The following is a 21,382-nucleotide window of genomic DNA, read 5'->3' on the forward strand; positions in this document are numbered from 1 at the left end:
ACCCCCTATAACATAGCCATCAATATCATATTTAGACCTGCAATAATGGTAATTCCACAATAGTATGCATAGGTCCATATATTGACATTCATTACAAGTAGGGCGGTAAGGGATACCGGGCACCAGTAAGGAGCCCGGTGCCGGTAATCCTTTACCGCCCTACTATGAGGTCCCTTAGCGGGTCCCTCCAGTAACGCCTGGTCCGACCAGGCATTATGGACGGGACCCGTTAAGGGACCTTGAAGCTAATAACGGTACCACAATTTGTGGTACCGTTATTAGGGCCTTCCCCATTCCCATTGAGCCCTATTGGGGCTCAGGTGGGAATGGGGAATGGCTTTTTCAATGGGGACTTACCGGTCCCGCAAAGGTCGGACTACACTGCTAAATTCCCATTGAACGAGACCGGTGCCGGACACGTCATTAGTGGTAGTCATGGCACAAATAGCGCCATGACTACCACCAATCTCGTAATGAGGACCATTGTCAATTGTGCATCTACACTTCGGATCCCGACTTAACGAACAATTATTTACATTCGTGAGATTCATCATCTTCTCTTCTGAAATGGAAGCAAAAGACACACAACAAAGGAGAGACGTACAACCCGTACCTTTACTAAGAGATAGACAGAGAGAGAGAGACAGAGAGAGACAGAGATAGACAAAGAGAGAAAGTGCTCTCGAAAAAAAGAATACGGAGCTAGAAGCTTAGCTTCGGTCTGTCAACCGAGTGTGACACCGCACACGAATCGTGTCTGGACAGGCTGGTGAGGTGATAGGGTGCAGGTACTACTACACCTCCTTTTAAGATAACTGAAGTGCCGACGTGCTGTCTGGAGGGGCTCTGCATACATCAGAGAGGTGGATCCAATATCACAAGCCCTTTACTTTCACAACGAGGGGAGTGCAAAACACCACCTCGTAGGGCCCGTGGAACCAAGGGTTGATCCACCTACACATGAAGCACAAAGTCACCAGGCAGCAGAGGTTATGTGGTCATGCACTCAGGATCTGTTGCCGCCATAATTGCTATGTCCGGTGTGTCTGTTGTCTCAATATTGGGAGGTGCAATCCGTCGGGAGACACATTTAATAGCCTGCATCAAATAATCTTTGAACTCATCACCCATGGGTGTAATTTTAGGGGGGGGGACAGGGGTGTTTGTCCCCCCCCAACTTTCATGGCACACCATTTTGTCCCCATTCATTTGGCTCGGCCACCTTTTCTTCATATGTCATGTCCCCCCCAACATTTTGAGCAAAGTTACTCCACTGTCATCACCTAACACTGCTGTTGCACTTTGTGCGTCTGAAGCTCTTCTTACAGGACATCTGGGGGTGTGCATATGCCGACCAGTGACCACCTCGCGAGGAGACAAATGGTGGCCTTTGCTGGGCTGTGTAAGTAGACTGAAGAGGACTAGGGGCAAACAGTGCACTCAGTTCTTCTTCAACATGGTACACAGTTTAGACCATTTGCTTTGGAGGAGCCTGTTGATCCTATCCACATAGGTGTTGGCCTATGGGTGTTAAATGGAACACATCCAATGCTTAATGCCAAGTAGTGCTGTGATGTGCTGAAAGAGTGCATTGAAAAAATGTATGCCATTGTTAAAACCTTGCACAAACCCCATCGAGGAAAAACCTTGCGTACCAAAAATCTAGCAGCACATTTGGCATCCGGATGTGCGCAAGACCCTGCTTCGAACAACCTTGAGAAAGGGCAAACCACTACTATGAGGTACCTGGAGCCATTTCAAAGCTCACCCATATCAACATAATCTATGTGTAATTCATGGACTGGCCCAGTAGGGTGAGGAATTGTGCCCCGTAATGTCCCTAGGGTCATCCCTGTACTAAAACCTTGACATGTGCTGCAATGTACAACCATTTCTGTGATGCTCTCCTGGATGTTTGGTATAAACCAGTCCTCCTGTATATCTGCTTCGATGTGCTGCTTTGCACTATGGGATGGATAGTGTGTTCAAATGCTGGTGCTAGCAGCCCCTCAGACTTTACTGTCTTACCAGAGCTCTCTTGTCCCCATAATAGATCCCTTGGGGATTGGTTGCATCCCGTTCGTAGTCACATCCTTCTCCCTTACTGGTGCCCTACCCTGTAACTCTATTAGCTGGGAGATGCTATGTAAGTTGTTGGATGTTCGCTTGCTGGTGGAGTGGTCACAAAATACACAACATGCATTTTATTTGGCGGATAGGCCGCCATTGTGGCTGCTGCATCAGCGACTGTGTTCCCCATTGATATTTTGTCTGCCCCATTAGTGTGGGTGGCGTACTTGACGACCGCCACAACAGATGGTTGGGATAATGCTTCTATCAGTATTTCTAGCAGTGCCACATGCTCCACTGGGGATCCACCCACCTTCCAAAACCCCCTCCTCCTCCAGCAGGATAGACCGGTGTGCACAGTTGTTGTGACATATGCTGAATCTGAATACATTGTGACATGGCACTTTCGGACGCTCTCAATGCTTCAATGAGCGATATGAGTTCCTCCGCATGTGCAGAATAATGCATGGGCAATCGTTTCATGCCCATCGTCTCATACTCCCCTTCCTCAAAACGTACCACCGCTGCCCCTATATGTCTTTGTCCATCCCCCTGGTCAATTGTGTACGACCCATCAGCAAAGAGTACCTCACCCTCTACAAATGCGTAATCTTTTGCATTCTCCTCCCCCTCATATTTAGCACAGTCGTGCACCGTCAGATCCTCGGCAGTGGGGATAACTGTTAGGAAGGTGGCAGGATTCACTGTTTTGCATATAACCACATGAATGTCGGGCTTTGAAATAATAATCTCATACACCGAAGATCTTGGTGTAGTCAGGGTGGACTTTGACCTTTCTGGGATGGCCAATAGAGAATGTTTCACATACAACGTAACTGAGCATCCTATTACAATAGTAGAACTTCTTTCTATTGCAAATGTAGCAGCTGCTAAATCTTGTTTGCCCGTGAACTGCCCATACATCACTGAATCCAACGTGCCGCTGTAATAGGCCAATGACTTATGGCTCATGATACTTTTCTGTGTCAAAACTGCGGTCATGAGCTGGCCATCAGAATTTGAGAACAGGTAAAATTCCTGTGCCTAGTCTGGGGTGGCCAGTACAGGTGCTGAACTAATGACTTCTTTTAGATTGTCGAACTGTTTGATCATTTCTGCAGTCCACTGTAAATCATGATCCTTTGGTTTTTGTGCTTCCTTAAGGGCTTGCAGAAGTGGTCTTGTGTATGCGGCATAATCTAAAATCCATGCCCTACAGTAGCCCCAAAAACTTCTACATTTCTTTAACTGAGGCAGGACTGTAGTTGGCGCATACTGACGCTACCCTATCTGCTAGTATCCCTTTATCATTCGCTGATATGAACTGTCCCAGATAGAGCATCTCCTGTTGGCAGTATTGAAACTTAGCCTTGTCGACCTTGTACCCTTTATAGGCCAGCAATTGTAGGTGCAATGGAATCCCTTCAGCAGTGCTGCTCACTGTCAATACACACAGATCGTCCACGTACTTGATAATCGTGCTAGGCACCTGAATATTCCCTAGATCAGTGCGCAGTATTCTGTTAACCCTTTAAGTGCCATGGGTATTTCTCCCCAGTGCCAGGGCCTTTTTTGGTGATTTCGGTATGTGGCCATTCAATGGCTTGTAAATTTTTTGTTATATGAGATATGTTGGCCAAATTTGGCTCCTTTTTTTCCCACATGTAGGCGGTCGTAATGCCACCCAGGAATCCCAGGTTGCTGTAGGGGGTTGAGAGAAAATAAGCAAAAAGGGCGAACATTTGTTTTTTTTTAGAAAAATGCCAATGAAATGATGTACAAAGAAAGCCTGTGGTTTTTTCCTTGTAAGAGCTAGGAACAAATGGTTTGCTGTGCTGAGTTCCCCAATTACGTGGCTTTCGAGAACAGGCTGAGTGGAAATGGAAACAAATTATTTTGATGTGGTTATCAACCGTTTTGTGAGAGGTAGGAGATTTTGGCCATTTTTGCCAATTGGACATGCATGGACGGAATGGGAGAAAAGGGTAGGAAAGCCGAATTGGAGGATGGAAAGGCATATATTTCTGAAAAGTAGACAAAATTCCAAGTTTAGGAAGGGGTGATTTGCGTAGGTCAGGCAAACACTAGATAGGGGAAAATGCCATAGATTGGGGGAAAAGCGGGAAAATGACCGGAAAAAAAGGAATGTGTTGGACATGGTTGGCTTGGTACGGCAATGGCTTCTATGAATTTTGAGAAAAACAATGCTCCGTTACATTCCCCCTACTCTTGCAGTTAGGAAAGCACACATTTTTTGTAGTGTGTTACAAAGCAAGCAATAGCACAAGCCAAACACTGAGCCATGGTACACAGGAGTTTTACGCTCACGGCCTGAACAGACGCACTTAGCATGTGTAAATCGGGAAAACCAATGTGGTGAGGAACAGCAAGCATACATTTTTTGAAAGAGCACAGGAAGACCTTTTCAAGGGTAGGTGACTTGTGCAGGTTACAAAAGTGTATGGTGCCTAAAGCAGCGACTAAATGTAGGGCACATTTGGGAAATGAAAGGGTTGTGTGACAAAGGGCACCAGCAAATGGGTCAAAACGTTATGTAAACCACACAAACACAACACATGGCCTACCGTCTCGCGTTCCCACAGCTGTCCCGATGAAAACGGTACCTCACATGTGTGGGTGCACCTACCTGGCCGCCAATGGGAAAGCCTAAAACACAAGTAACCCCAAGTCTGTTTTCAGACCGGAATTTCAGACGCTCTGCCGACTGGCACAACATACAGATATGGGCCTCGGGTGTCCAAGCCACTAAGGAAAACAGGGAACCCCATGCATTTCCAAAAAGAGGACACCCGTGGGAATCCGCAGAGGTATGATTTACCCAAATCGCCCCAGAATGTATTACCCAGACACCCCTGCAAAGTCCGAAATGTGGGGAAAAAAATGCATTTTCTGCACATTTCGCTCGGCTGACCCATGGAAACACGCCCCCAACAACACATGGCCTACTGTCCCATGTTCCCACAGGTGTCCCGATGAAAACGGTACCTCACATGTGTGGGTGCTCCTACCTGGCCGCCAAGGGGAAAGCCTAAAACACAAGTAACCCCAAGTCAGTTTTCAGACAGGAATTTGAGATGCTCTGCCGACCGGCACAACATACAGATATGGGCCTCGGGTGTCCAAGCCACCAAGGAAAACAGAGAACCCCATGCATTTCTGAAAAGAGGACACCCGAGGGAATCCACAGAGGTATGATTTGCCCAAATCGCCCCAAAATGTATTACCCAGACACCCCCGCAAAGTCCGAAATGTGGGAAAAAAAACGCATTTTCCGCACATTTCGCTCGGCTCACACTTCAAAACACACCCCCAACAACACATGGCCTACCGTCCCACGTTCCCACAGTTGTCCCGATGAAAACGGTACCTCACATGAGTGGGTGGACCTGCCTGGCCGCCAAGGGGAAAGCCGAAAACACAAGTAACCCCAAGTCTGATTTCAGAGGGAAATCTCAGACATTCTGCCGACCGGCACAACATACAGATATGGGCCTCGGGTATCCAAGCCACCAAGGAAAACAGGGAACCCCATGCATTTCCGAAAAGAGGACACCCATGGGAATCGGCAGAGGTATGATTTGCCCAAATCACCCAAGAATGTATTACCCAGACACCCCTGCAAAGTCCAAAATGTGGGGGGAAAAACACATTTTCTGCACATTTTGCTCGGCTCACCCGTCAAAACACGCCCCCAACAACACATGGACTACAGTCCCGCGTTCCCACAGGTGTCCCCATGAAAAAGGTACCTCACATGTGTGGGTGCACCTACCTGGCCACCAAGGGGAAAGCCTAAAACACAAGTAACCCCAAGCCTGTTTTCAGACAGGAATGTCAGACTCTCTGCCGACCGGCACAACATACAGATATGGGCCTCGGGTGTCCAAGCAACCAAGGAAAACAGGGAACCCCATGCATTTCCAAAAAGAGGACACCCGTGGGAATCCGCAGAGGTATGATTTGTGCACATCGCCCCAGAATTTATTAACCAGACACCCCCGCAAATTTCGAAATGTGGGAACAAAACGCATTTTCCGCACATTTCGCTCTGCTCACCCATCAAAACACGCCCCCAACAAAACATGGCCTACCGTCCATCGTTCCCACAGGTGTCCCGATGAAAACAGTACCTCACATGTGTGGGTGCACCTACCTGGCCTCCAAGGGGAAAGCCTAAAACACGAGTAACCCCAAGTCTGTTTTCAGACCGGAATTTGAGACACTCTGTTGACCGGCACAACATACAGATATGGGCCTCGGGTGTCCAAGCCACCGAGGAAAACAGGGAACCCCATGCATTTCCGAAAAGAGGACACCCGTGGGAATCCGCAGAGGTATGATTTGCCCAAATCGCCCCCGAATTTATTACCCAGACACCCCCGCAAATATCGAAATATGGGAAAAAAAAACGCATTTTACGCACATTTTGCTCGCCTCACCCATCGAAACACACCCCCAACAAAACATGGATTACTGTCCCGCTTTCCCACAGGTGTCCCGATGAAAACGGTACCTCAAATGTGTGGGTGCACCTACCTGGCCGACCAAGGGGAAAGCCTAAAACACAAGTAACCCCTAGCCTGTTTTCAGACAGGAATTTCAGACGCTCTGATGACCGGCACAAGATACAGATATGGGCTTCGGGTGTCCAAGACACCAAGGAAAACAGGGAACCCCATGCATTTCCGAAAAGAGTACACCCGTGGGAATCCGCAGAGGTATGATTTGCGCACATCGCCCCAGAATTTATTACCCAGACACCACCGCAAATTCCGAAATGTGGGGAAAAAATGCATTTTCTGCACATGTTGCTCAGCTCACCCATCGAAACACGCCCCCAACAACACATGGCCAACCTTCCCGGTTTCCACAGGTATACCAATGAAAACGGTACCTCACATGTGTGGGTGCACCTACCTGGGCGTGAAGGAATAAGGCTAAACCACTGCTATCCCCCCCAAAGAGTTTGGTGAGCCAACCTACAGATTTAGGCCTGAGGTGTTGCAGCCACCAAGAAAAACAGGGACCCCCATGCATTTCCAAAAAGAAGACACCCATGGGAATCTGCAGAGGTATGATTTGCGTAAATCGACCCAGAATTTATTACCCAGACACCCCTGCAAAGTCCGAAATGTGGGGAAAAAAAATGCATTTTCCGCACATTTCGCTCGGCTCACCCATCGAAACACACCCCCAACAACACATGGCCTACTGTCTCGCGTTCCCACAGGTGTCCCGATGAAAACGGTACCTCACATGTGTGGGATTCCCTGTTTTCCTTGCTGGCTTCGACACCCTAGGCCCAAATCTGTAGGTTGCCCACATGAACAAACTGTGCTGTGGCGAAAGGCTTGGGGTTACCAGCGGGTTACCCTTTTCCTTGTGCGCCCCCGGTAGGTGTACCCACACATGTGAGGTACCTTTTTCGTCTGGACACCTGTGGGAACGCAAGAAGGTATGATATCTGTTGTTGGCGACGTGTTTCGGTGAGTGGACACAGGGAAATGTCTCTGAAATTGGCTGGAAATGCAGACAATTCTCAGACATTTCGCTCTGGCAATGGTCAGCCATCTGCCCCAGGGTTCAGATGCATGTGCCCCCATGCTTTGGGGGCCGGGAGGGGGAGAGGGCTGCTTACTTGAAGAAGCCCCCTTTCCCGCCAACTCACAAACAGATCCATGGTGGTCTAGTGTGTTGCTGGTCACGGATCGAACGCTGTGCGCCGATCCGTGACCAGCAATGCCTCATATATGTGGTGTCCTTGTAAAGGGGAGAACCTCCCCTTTCCAAGGACACCACTTTTTGCCATATCCCTGGTGGTTTAGTGGGCCCCAGGGCCCCAAACCCCCTCCCACCTCCCCCCTACCCTCGATTTTTTTTTTCCTTTTCACCCCTGGGGGCAGTGATCATCTGCCCCCAGGGGTCTCTGGTGCTGTGGCCCCATGCTTTGGGGCCACGGGGGAAGGGGGCCGCTTACATAGTAAGCAGCCTCCCATCCCCCCGCGTCACTAACAGATCTGTTTTGATCCGGTGACATTGCTGCCTGCGGATCGCGCGCCCTGCACCCGATCCGCGGGCAGCAATGCCACACAATGGGTATCGCTGTAAAGGGGAGAATCTCCCCTTTCCAACGATACCCGTCTCGATCTCCGGCTTGAAAAACAGCCAGAGATCGAGGCGGAGCAAGAAGGGCTCTTACCTTCTCTCTTCCCCGTAGCAGCCGAAAATGTCTGCTGCGGGGAATTTACTTTCAGTTTCACGCCGACGTGCTTTACGCACGCCGACGTTAAACTGAAGGTAATCCATTCCCCTGGTAGTGGGTAATCGAGCCGGCTCGTCGGTGGCAACCTGGAGTGCTTTCCACTGATGAGCCAGCTCGTCGGTGGCACTTAAGGGGTTAAAGATGTTCGGGCTCTCACAGTACCCCAGAGGTAACCTAGTATGTTTGAAATGTATTTAGCCCTGTGTAAATGCTGTGACATACCTCGACTCAGGGTGGAGTGGAACCGAGAAGAATGCATTCTTCAGGTCCACTACAGTGAAGTATGTGGCTTCTTTGGGGATACTGCATACAACTGTCACAGGATTCAGAACGACTGGAAATTCTTTCTGTTTCATGTCATTTAGGGGGGAAAAGTCCTGAATCATTCTCCAATTGGCCCCTGTTGATTTTTTGACAGGGTATATCACTGTTACACAGAGACGTTGATGCCACAATGATCCCCTGATGCAGCACAACCTTTATTGTCTTTCTAATACCTGCTTCCGCCTCCCTTGATAATGGATATTGTTTTACCCTGGGTAGCACCGCACCTACCTGACTTTAGTGTTATATACAGAGGGCTCACGTCTTTCAGTATCCCTCATCATGAGGATTTGTAGTCCACAACTGTGAAGGCACGTGTTGTAAGTCTTTATGGCATTATGTCACAGGGGATAGAAATCTCTAATATTATTTCTCCATTTTTGCGGTTGTTCTCAAACAGCTCATCATCCGTCACTTCCTTAAATTCTACTATTGAATCTTTATAGAGCACTGTGCGCCACTCACACCCGTCTCTATCAATTCCTAGCAGGACAACCTTCTTGTCAGAGACCAACAATCCCTGTAAATCCAGTGACAATATTGTTCCCGCCACCACCTCAGGTGACACAACCGATGAAAAATGAAATCTGTGGGCACTCGTCCAACACTGTTTAACAATCTGAGGCACTGCCTCCACGAGCACAGTAATACCATAAATTAACATGTCCCGCGAACCACCACCTCTTTTACCATTGTGTGCATTATCGATTTTTCTCTTAATGCGCACATCCCAGACATGGAACAAACTATACAGCGATCTGTAATGGATACTGTCATGTTTAATTTGCTGAGCAGGTTCCTGCCTAGCAATTAAATTGACAGGGGAACTTTCAGAACATAGTAGGGGAGCCCGCACCACCTTCCCTACCACCTTTACGTCCAACTCCCCAGTGTATGGAACCATGGAAATAGCTCCAGAGAATCCCTGTGTGTCAAGATATTTGCCAGATAATGGGAAATTCCCTTCCATGATGCATGATTTCGTTACACCTGAGTCCACCATAAATATGAACTGTTTGTCTCCTATCTCCACCACCACCAAGGGTTCCTCTTCAGGGTGGATGGTCGTTGACAAAACCGGACACACAAGTGCTCTCTGTGGGTTGTCCTAATCAGGATATGTGATCATTCTGGAAAACGAGAAAGGGTAACCCCATCACTGTTGCTCCTCCAGAGAGGTGGTGGTCCTGCTTGGTACCCTACTGACTGGGGCCACACCGCCCTGCTGCGGTGGGTGCTGTACCTCTATATCATATACTGCACGTTGATGGTTGTATGTCTCGGGTTGCCCCTGTAGATACCCTTGATTCTGATACCCTTGACCCTGTTGTGGATATGCTAGTTCTCGGGGCCCTTGGGACTTGGGGTCCCTGGGGCCCTTGGGCCTGCTTCTGTGGCCCTAATTATACCCCATTGCAGACTTGCTCCTGCATTCCCTTGCAAAAGACCCCCACCTCAAACAATTCCAACTTTGTGATGGTCCAGACGCCTGCTCCCTGGGTCCAAATCCCCCCTCTTGTTCCTCGGAAGCCCCCCCTCTTCCCTTGCTGCCACTGTGGCAGGGATACTGTTGCCCCCCACCTCACTGTCCTTGTCCTCCTTCTGCCCATATTACAGCAATAGTGGCGCTCACAACCTGCTGGGTGCTTTCTATCCCTTCCACCTGTACACTGGTGTCGACACAGGTGCCTGGACAACAACCTTTGCCAATTTCTTTTCTACTAATGTCATTTCCTCCATTTGGTGCCTTTGGGCTGTTTCCCTTTCCCACTCCTTGATTATTTTGCAATGGCGCACTATTATATTCTGTTTCTCCGGCTACCCCTTTGCTTTGATACCCTCAATCTTATCTAACACCTTCTGCACCTCCTTTGGCAAGCCCATCTTTACAATAAAATAGAAAAATGTTATTGAACGATCCCATGGTCCTCCCGCTTCAGCTCTCCACATCTCTTGTAATTTAATAATAATAATAATAATAATTTGGCTTTTATATAGTGCTACGAACCCTCAGGTATCTGAGTGCTGCTTATTATTACCCACGGTGTGTGGTGCTCATTTATCAACCTCGGAAGGATGAAAGGCTGAGTTTGCCCCCCCCCGGGATTCGAACCTGCGTTAGCAGGCTCTGCACGGATGTCAAAGCGAGCGCTCTACTCACTGTGCCACTTGACCGAACGAATTTAGCTGGGTCCTCATCATCACCAATTGTACGTTGCATCAGGGTCTGTAAATCAGGGGTGTCAGGGAAATCCCTTCATAGCACTCCGTGTGTATTGTTCCCCAGGGTAATTCCTGGATACCCAGCTTTTACCCACATAACCTCAGTCTAGTCGCCAATTATAGCAACCATCAAGCTCTTGATGTCCCCTATTGCCAGGGGCACCCCTGTTGTTTGCTTTTCAAACTCATATATCCACTTCCTCACCCCTGCTGTGAGCGGGTGGACAGCCTTAATCAAGTTGTTTTTATCCTTCTGGGTCCAGGGAGCATACTGGGCCTCATTCCAAGTGTGGCGGTCCGGAAACAAGGGTGCCGTAAAGCTTTCCGGCACCCTTGTTCCCTGATGCCACACCATGAGTCTGCCTGCAGGGGCCATCGTCCTGGCAGGGTCAGATCAGCCGGGCACAACAACCCCTGCAGGCAGAGTTTTAACGGAAGCATTGACACTGTTAGCAACAGTGCCAATGCTTCCGTCTTCCCACTCCCATGGAGTCCTACGGGACTCCACGGGAATAATGTGGAGTTACCAAACCCGCCGCCTGACTTCCTGTGCTGCCAGGACTTGCAATGTCCCAGTGGCATTGGGAAGTCGGGTGGCAGATTCAGTGTTAAAGGGTCGGCGGCAACCTGACCTTGGAATGAGGGCCACTGTGTCCTCCCTGCCCCCTTATGTATGAGGGACATCTGCATCCCATTTCCCACATCCATCTTCATACTTCCCCGATTCCTTGCCAACGCCACCTAGCCTGCCCTATTCTTCAACCTGCCCCCCGTGAACCTTCTACTTGGGGGTACTCTCAACCTCCTCTTTACCCCTTCCTTCTTCTTCACCCTCATCAAACTTATCATTGTCATCCTCCCGCCTCATTGTTTCCCAACCCCGTAATCTATTGTCCAAGGACTGACCACTCACCCTTGCTTCCCTCCTTCTCAACACCTACGCTTCGTATTCTTTCAGTATCCATCCTGAGGAGCACATCCCCTGATCTCTATTCTCCCGATCCTTTTTCTGACACGCCTACATCCCTCACTATTCTTGAGGATGCCTGTATCCTGTTCCACTCTGATAGCAATACTGCCAACCTATATTTGAACTTCCTTGACCTGACACTCACAGATGCCGATACTTCAAGCGGGTGTGCGTATGGGAGTGGGTGAGCGGTAGCCTGTGGTGTTACTGGTGCTGAAGTGGTCCCCACCACAGTGGGTACATAGGTTGGATTTGTGTACCCATCTGCTGGACACGCTGTCAAGGTATATGATTGCCTGTACTCCTCTGACGCCCCACCCTCTTGTTCTACACTCCAGCACTATCCATCTTTCTGTATCTGTGCTCCCACTCCATCCCCTTGGTCCTCTGTGTTCTCAAACATTTTCCAGAGGTCTAACATTTCATTTCTCTTCTGTAACTGGTTCCCCTTATAGGTATCTACAAAAAATGTGGACCAAGATGCTCAATTGTGGGAGCCCTGCTATGGCCACGGGCAGGGCATCTCCCCTCCACACGTCTCCGTGATCCACTGCTTATGGTATTTCTTTCTCCACCCTGTCATGATACAGTGGCAGGGCCTTATACATATACTCTATTGGTGTTCATCCCCCCATGCTTGTGCTGACTACGTCCTACTAACCCCGCAATGTCTCACTGCCGCTGTTGAGGACGATCGACAACAACAAAAAAAGAAAATCACCCCCAACCTTTCCTGTCCCTCTTCCCTTGTGCACACACACTACTTCACAAAACCATCTAATGACACACACTGCCCGCCCCTCCTTTGGCCTGTTCTTCATCCAATAAAACATGAATACAATTGTCAGGTTTCCTTCCCCTATTCAGGCTATTTTCCCTTATTCAAGTTTCCTTCTCATTATTTCTCTTTATTATCCTTTTTTAGATTAGCCTTGTGTGGGTGGGAAGTTTTCTTTTGTAGTTGGTTTGGCCTATCTGCTTTTCTTATATCCTCTGCAGGTTCAGCTCTGGTTAGCCTTGACGCAGTCTGCCTGGTGTTGTTTTGTTATCCACTCCCCCCTTTCCCTTTGAGGTGTAGTTTACAGAGCTGAATTGAAATCTAGTTCTAGGAATTACATTTCAGGGGGATCGTCGGGGGTTCAGCAGCTTCCGCAGACACAGGACCTCTCAGCCTGACAGAATGAAAGGCCAATAATTTAGTCCGCCCGAGCTGTCATGAACCCCGACGAATCCATGGAGATGTTAGGATCTTTGATCAGGGAGTTACGGGAGGAGTTGAAAATATCTCGGGATGAAAATGCCTTACTTAGTCAAAAGGTGGATGACTTGAGTGTTAAAGTAACACAAATTCAACAGAGGGGAGAAAGGAGAGAGGATGAGGTTTCAGGGGGTGCTGGTTCTCCACCTGAGTTAGAAAGAGAAGGTGAAGATCATTTACCACAAATACAACGGGCACCTCCAGTGGCAGAAGGGGTAAGGAGTTTAATTATGCCAGTTCCTTTGGCGCCTCCAGAACGTTATCATGGGGATCCCAAGAGGTTTAGGGTGTTTTTGACACAATGTGAATTACATTTTATGAGTAGACCAGAATTATTTCCCTCGGATGCATCTAAGATAACTTTTATGTTGTCCTATCTTTCTGGGGAGGCATCTGCTTGGGCTGGGTTGTTGGTGAGTCAAAAGGGTGTGGTTTTAGGAAATTACACCAGTTTTTTAGAGATTTTCAGAAAGATGTTTAATAGAAGACAGTTATCTCTGGAAGTGGATGGTGAACTTTTAGAACTAAAACAAGGTAATAGAGACTTGATTGCTTATATAACACAATTTAAGTCCCTTGTGTTAGAAAGCAAGTGGCCCGCGGTTAAACGGGCCTCGTTGTTTTATAGGGGCCTTAGAGATGAGTTAAAGGATGCATTGTCTGGAGTAGTTGAACGCCCCTCTACTTGTGAAGGTCTGATTGATTTGGTTATTCAATTGGAAATTCGTTTCAGTGAAAGGAAGGCAGAGAGGCGTCATTGTCAGAGTGATGTAAAGTCTCTAGTTAGAGTGGATAGACCTAAGGTAGAGAGTAGATCCAAAGGGAATAATCCATCTCCCAGGGTCCGAGGCCCTTTAACAGTGGAAGAAAAGGCTAGGAGGAGAGATAACAATCTGTGTTTATATTGTGGAAGAGGTGGGCACTTTTTAGGGAACTGTCCTTACACTCCCAAGAAGACTTCTACCTCAGCGGTCAAGGTACAACAGATCGCCAATACGGTGCAGACAGCGGTTCCCCATATAACCGTAAATGTATCCTTGTTCGCTGAGTTGGAGTGTAAGGGAAATGGTCCTGTAATGTTTGACTCTGGTGCCACCGGGAATTTCATGGATTGGGATCTGGCAAAATCTTTGGGAATTCCAATTATTCAGAAGGAGGTTGTAGAGCAGGCTAGGGCTGTTGATGGTACATATCTATCTTCTGGTCCTATTACTCATAGGGCAGGTTCTTTAACTTTGGAGTTATCAGGAGGTCACAGAGAGATAATTTCGTTTGAGTTAATTGATGCTCCTTTGTTGAAGATTATTTTGGGTATGCCTTGGCTTACTCTCCATAATACTCTGATTGATTGGAGTGCTAGGACAATTGACATGCAGTCAGATTTTTGAGAATTGCTTTTCAGGAAGTCTCTTAGAGGAAGATGTCAAACAAAGTAATTCAGTGTCTAGTTTTCTGGCTGAGACTGGAATTGGATGTCATGATGTGGGAGCTGTAGTGGGTCAACTTCCCCAGTGTTACAAAGATTTTTGGGACGTATTTGATGAGAAAGTGGCAGGAGAATTACCACCCCATAGACCCTTTGATTGTAAAATTGTGCTGGAGCCAGGAACAATTTTGCCTATTAGTAGGGTATATGCTCTTACAGAAAAAGAGAATGATTATTTAAAAGAGTATTTGTCGGAAAACTTGGCCAAAGGGTTTATTCGTCATTCTAAGTCACCAGCGGCCTCACCTTTATTTTTTGTACCAAAACCGGATGGAACGCTTGGAACTTGCATAGATTATCGAGCAGTTAACAAAGTCATGGTTAAGAACCGGTATCCTCTTCCTCTCTTCTCGGAAATGCTTAATCAAATACAAGGAGCAAATATTTTCTCTAAATTAGATTTGAGAGGAGCTTACCATCTTGTGCGTGTGCAGGAAGAGGACGAATGGAAGACAGCGTTTAAGACCACGTTTCGGCTGTTTGAATATCAAGTTATGCCATTCGGTTTATGTAATGCTCCAGCGGCTTTCCAATTTTTAATTGATAAGGTTTTTAGAGAATAGCTAGATATTTTTGTTGTCGTGTATATCGATGATATTTTGATTTTCTCTTCTGACCTGCATCAACATCAGAAACATGTGCGCTTAGTCTTACAAAAGCTGCGAGAAAACCATTTGTTTGCCAAATTGGAAAAAAGTCAATTACATACAGATTCTGTGGAGTTTTTAGGTTTTATAATTTCACCTAAGGGTTTAGAAATGAATCCTAAAAAAGTGCAAGCAGTTCTTGAATGGCCCTCTCCTACTAAGGTTAAGGAAATACAAAGTTTCTTAGGGTTTGCCAATTTTTATAGGAGATTTAGCGAAGGTTTTTCTCGGCTGGTTGCTCCTATAACGAGACTTTTGAAAAAAGGAGTGAAATTTGACTGGGACCTTGAAGCAGAAAAAGCTTTTCAAGAGTTAAAACAAAGATTTACTTCTAGTCCAATTCTAATTTATCCTGATCTCTCTAAACCTTTTTTTGTGGAGGCGGACGCTTCAAATTTAGCGTTGGGGGCGGTGCTTTCTCAAAGGAATGAAAATACTGGTCAACTACATCCAGTTGCATTCTTTTCTAGGAAGTTTTCTGCCGCTGAAGTGAACAACACAATTGCCGATCGTGAACTATTAGCAATAAAGTCTGCTTTTGAAGAATGGAGACATTTTCTGAAAGGGGCAAGACATACGGTAAAGGTCCTTACTGATCACCGAAATTTATTGTTTTTAAAATCTGCAAGAACTTTGTCTCCACGACAACTTCGATGGTCCTTATTCTTTGCCTATTATGATATCATTGTGACTTTTAAACCCGGAAGTCAGAAAAAAAAAGCTGATGCCTTATCCCGCCAATTTCCTGGTAGTGAAGAGAGAGAGATTCTGGAACCAGAACCTATAATTGCTCCAGAACGTTTTTTGTTAGCTGGAACCATTAAAGAAATGGATTTTTTGAATGAAGTTCGCCAGAATATGTCCTTGCAGAAGATGGAGGAGTGGGTGAGACTGGATCCAGCCAGAAGTTTGAAAGACGATCTTCCTTTTTTTGATAACAAACTTTATGTACCTACTGAAGAGTTAAGAGAAAAGGTTTTGAGAAATTGTCATGAATCCATTTTATCAGGACATCCTGGTTTCAGAAAAACTCTGGAATTGGTTCGAAGGAATTTTTGGTGGGAAAAAATTTGCCAAGACACATTGAACTTTGTTAAAACTTGTGTAGTCTGTGCACAAGCAAAAAGTCAAGTTGGGAAGCCGCATGGTTTATTGGAGCCGTTACCTGTTCCTCCTCGTCCTTGGCACACTATTTCTATGGATTTCATTGTCGATCTCCCTCAAGATAAGGGTTGTACTACCATTCTTGTTGTGGTGGATCTTCTTACTAAAGAAGCACATTTTTTACCAATGGAGGGAGAGGTTACCGCGGAAAAACTGGCTCATAGTTTTTTGCAAGGTGTAGTTCGACTACATGGACTCCCAAGTCAAGTTATCTCTGGTAGGGGATCTCAATTTATTTCAAAATTCTGGAGGGCATTCTGTAAGAAACTTGGAGTGGAAGTTAGTTTGACTTCTGGGTATCATCCGGAGAGTAATGGACAAGTGGAGAGAGTAAATCAGGAATTGGAGAAGTTCTTAAGGTGTTATTTACAAGCTAGAGACGAATGGGTGGATTTGGTATGGTTGGCAGAATTCTCTTACAACAATTGTGGTAAAGATGCTACTTCTATGTCCCTTTTCTTTTTGGGTCGTGGGTTTCATCCTCGCTTTCTGAGTTTTGAGGTGTTGGAGGATTCTGGGAATCCTAGAGTGGAAGATCGTTTGTTGGTAATGAAGAATAACTTGGATAGAGCAAAAAAGGTGCTGGGAGAAAACAAGTTGAAATATAAAAGGTGTGCTGATTTGAGAAGGAAGGCTGGTCCTGAATATAAGGTGGGAGACTTAGTTTGGCTTTCTACCCGGTACCTAAAAATTAAGGGGAAGAATAAATTCAGTCCACGATTTGTAGGCCCATTCAAGGTAGAGAGAATCATCAACCCTGTGGCAGTACGATTGAAATTACCCAAGCAATTGAAGGTACATCCTACTTTCCATGTTAGCCTTTTAAAACCAGTTTGTTCAGGAACTAGATTTAGAACACCACCTTCCCCTGTGATTTTGGAGGATTCATCTGAAGAATTTGTGGTTAAACAAATTTTGGATTCCAGGAAAGTGAGGGGAAGGTTGCAGTATTTAATTGATTGGGAGGGATAGGAACGATCATGGGAAGATTCAGTTGATGTACATGCCCCCCGTTTAGTTGCTAAGTTTCATGCTAAAAATCCACATAAGGTAGGCCCAGAGACTGGGCATTAGGAGGGGGGTACTGTCAGGTTTCCTTCCCCTATTCAGGCTATTTTCCCTTATTCAAGTTTCCTTCTCATTATTTCTCTTTATTAATCCTTTTTAGATTAGCCTTGTGTGGGTGGGAAGTTTTCTTTTGTAGTTGGTTTGGCCTTAACTTGCTGATTCAGAATCCTGGTTCTGACCCAAGGCAAAATGGAGTCTCACAGTGACAGCTCTGATTGGTTAGAAGACACTGCAGAACAACAATGAACATTCTAAACTGTCACTCTGTGCCTTTCGTCATCAAAACCCCAGCTGAGATGACGTGTTTAGTGGCTGCTCCTGCTTTAGACTTGGGCCTGGTGGATTTTATCCTTCAGGCGTTAGCAGTTGAGCGGCTACTTTCTTGGGGGTTTCTGGAGAAGCTATCAGTTGTCAGGAATTCGTTTTTGAAGACAGGAAACTCTGAAGATCCTTATGAATTCGCTCTGGAGATAAGTGACTTTGTTTGTACTGCAGCTCTGTTCATCTTAATGACATTTCCTTGAAAATTCGTAAAAAGTTATCTTTGTACTAGTATTATTGAACTCCCTGAGTGCGCTTGTGCGCTATTTGTAAATACGCGTACTACTTGTAATCCGAAAATATCGTTGAACCTTGCGCGTGCGAGTGTATTCAACTGCGCGTGTGTTTGCCAGCGCGTGAGCTCCGTAGCGCGAGAATCTGTTCGTCGCGTGAGAATTCAAGAGCGCGTGTGTTTGCCAGCGCGTGAGCTCCGTAGCGCGAGAATCTGTTTGTCGCGTGAGAATTCAAGAGCGCGTGTGTTTTCCAGCGCGGGTGCTCCTTAGCGCAAGAATCTGTTCGTCGCGTGAAAACTCAAGAGCGCGTGTGTTTTCCAGCGCGGGTGCTCCTAGCGTGAGATTCATTCGTCGCGCGAGAACTTTATAGCGCGTGTGTTTTCAAGCGCTTGTGCTTCCTGACGCGTTAATCTGATTGGCGCGTGAGAACTTTATAGCGCGTGTGTTTTCAAGCGCGTGTGCTTCTGCACTAGAACTCAATTGCGCGTGTCTTTTTAAACACGTGTATTCGATCGCGAGTGAACTCATAGCGCGTGGATTATAAGGCGCGTGTTGAATAGGCGCGGAAGTTCTTCAACACGGAAATTTTTTAGCACGTGTGTTTTTTCTGCGCGTGTTCTCGTTTGCGCCTAAATTCTACTTGACTTGGTTGGGCAAGCGCGTGTGTTTTCTGCACGTGGATTTTGCTTACCGTGCGCGTGTTCTTCAACGCAGGAATTTTTCAACGTGAACTTCATCTTCATGAAAACAACCCGCGTGTGAGCTTAACACGTGTTTCTTCAAGAATTCACAAACTCAATTGAATTGTAAATAGTTTGAAAAAACAAAAGAAAAGTTTGAAAGAAAAGGAAAGAATAAATAAAGACAATTTAACTGGACATCTAGTGCATTTTGGAAAAGAGACAAAGAACTAAACTTTCCAGATTTGCCCAAAGTAAGAAGTTGCTGTGAATTCTCAAGTAAGAGAGATTTTCAGCTTCTTTACAAGCTTCTCTAAGAAATTTCAAGAGAAGAGCCAGGTATGATTCTTAATTATTAGTTAAGGATTTAAAGTCTTTCCCATTCCTAAGGTTAAGTAAGTAAATAAAGGAATTGTATCTGCTTTTCTTATATCCTCTGCAGGTTCAGCTCTGGTTAGCCTTGACGCAGTCTGCCTGGTGTTGTTTTGTTATCCACTTCCCCCTTTCTCTTTGAGGTGTAGTTTACAGAGCTGAATTGAAATCTAGTTCTGGGAATTACATTTCAGGGGGATCATCGGGGGTTCAGCAGCTTCCGCGGACACAGGACCTCTCAGCCTGACAACAATAAACTGAAATACCAAGCTAAAATAACAGCCACTACTTGTTCCAGGTCTATACTTATATGAGACCACTACTTTTATTTCCATATTCCTCATTTAAATAATATATTCTATCATGGTACCACCTTCCCACCCCTTCCGAGGAGGGGCTCCTTGCCTTACCTTTGCCTTACCTTATAATGCCTTATCAAAATAATCTCTTCACAGTTCATACACAAATAAGAAATAAAAAACCACACCCACGTCACATCAACAACCTCGCTCTCTACATGCTCACATCTCTCACACATCACCCTGCATCTGTCCCCTACTTGTTATCAATTAAAAGAGTCTACTCACATGTGCAAGCTCACCCGAATTCCTCCATCATGGGGTTGCAAAACCAGCCTGCACTCTCCTCATAGCCGTGACCCGCTTCAAAGAGCAGAGAGGACTTCTCTTAAAATGGCTCCTGCTAAACTAACATCTTTTGGGACCGGTCACTGCAAGAGGGGGCAAGCTCCTTCTGGAGAAGCGGCCTGGAAGCTTCTGAAAATACAGGCAGAGCTGGGATCACGTCGGAGTCACCAATTGAAGGAAAGTCCCTGAACGCTCACACCAGGGAGAATACAACCCGCTAGGGAAGAAAGGCCCAAGCTGATCTTGTAAGGATAACAAGTTTTAATCTCACGCACAAATGAGAGCAACAGCAAAGAACTCTGCTGCTAAGAACGTTCTGACAAAAAAAGAGTACAAGCAGAGGCGTAAGAAGAGACACATCTTCACAGTGCCGCAATATATACAGAAAAAACCTGTGCGACTGGTTGGTGTGCGCCTATACAGGATCCGCCTGCCCCATAAGGGATGCCAGGTCATTGGTTCCAGCCCGGTCCATCCGTCTTCCATCACATGAGTGCTGTAGAGATCATCTTCTTTTCACCAACAAAGGTCAAAGAACCAATTAACTACACTCCTAACACAATGCTACTTTATCATTGTACTGTGTACCTGGCAGGCTTTAAGACTGCAAATTAACAAGGGGTTCTGGGAGTCTCTGTCAGACATTAGTCCTGGTTGTGAGAGCCTTACCCAGATTCTTTAGGTCACTATCTTTCACAGAGGAGAAATATCCAAAATATATCAGTCTTTGTCCTGCCCTGGGGCAGTCCAGCACCGAAATGCCAGGCAATTCTCCTCTAAACAAGAGTACCAACAGCAACCCCAGACACGTGTTTCGATCTGGTTGGACCTCATCAATAGGGTGGAGCTGTGCTAGTCTAGAAATAGTGAGCAAGGGGTCCACGTCTGGATTCCCCTAGTAACTTAGGGTGGGACCCAAAGTTACTTAAATTATGCAAATTAACAAGGGGGTCCTGGGAGTCTCTCTCTTATTTACTCATAATATTCTGCTAATAGTTACCTGTCCCCAGCAGTCCGTGGAAGAGCCCCATTAAATGAATCTAATGCCCATCCAATCTAAGCCAAAAGGACCTGCAAATTCTCGGTTAGGTCACCAAAGATAACAACCCACCAAATCTAACCAATGATTGTACAGCTTAGCCTCTTGCAATTCCAGAGGGTTTAAACACCTTCTTTTTAGTACAACTCATAATCTTAGCCCCTTCAACATTGTGATGTTGAAAGAAAGCTTGCTTTTAGACACCCCAGTGTGGGAAACTATAATCTCACTCTACTACCTGCTGTTAGAGGAGTTTTAAGCTGCCCGTCAGGAGGCCTCATAATGGCAGGGAAAACCAAATTGCAATTTACTTTAAACCTGTGTTCCTCACCCAATCCGTACACCCAACTGGTAAAGCTGATAACTCCACTTGGCGGTATAGATTTGCATAATATTTACTGGAAGCATACATCTATAACTGATCAACTATTCCTTCTAGGGGTAGCTGATATGCAAGATGTGGTTAGAGCAGAAACGTTAGTTTTGCATGTATTCTTTTTTAATTTTTTTATTTGTATATGGTTTATATATGAAACCTTTACAATTGCATTTAATAACAACCGCCATAAAATTAATAGAAAATACATATAAAAAAAT

The sequence above is a fragment of the Ambystoma mexicanum genome, chromosome 1p, assembly GCF_040938575.1.
Source record: "Ambystoma mexicanum isolate Mex_15411 chromosome 1p, UKY_AmexF1_1, whole genome shotgun sequence".
Classification (NCBI taxonomy): Eukaryota; Metazoa; Chordata; class Amphibia; order Caudata; family Ambystomatidae; genus Ambystoma; species Ambystoma mexicanum.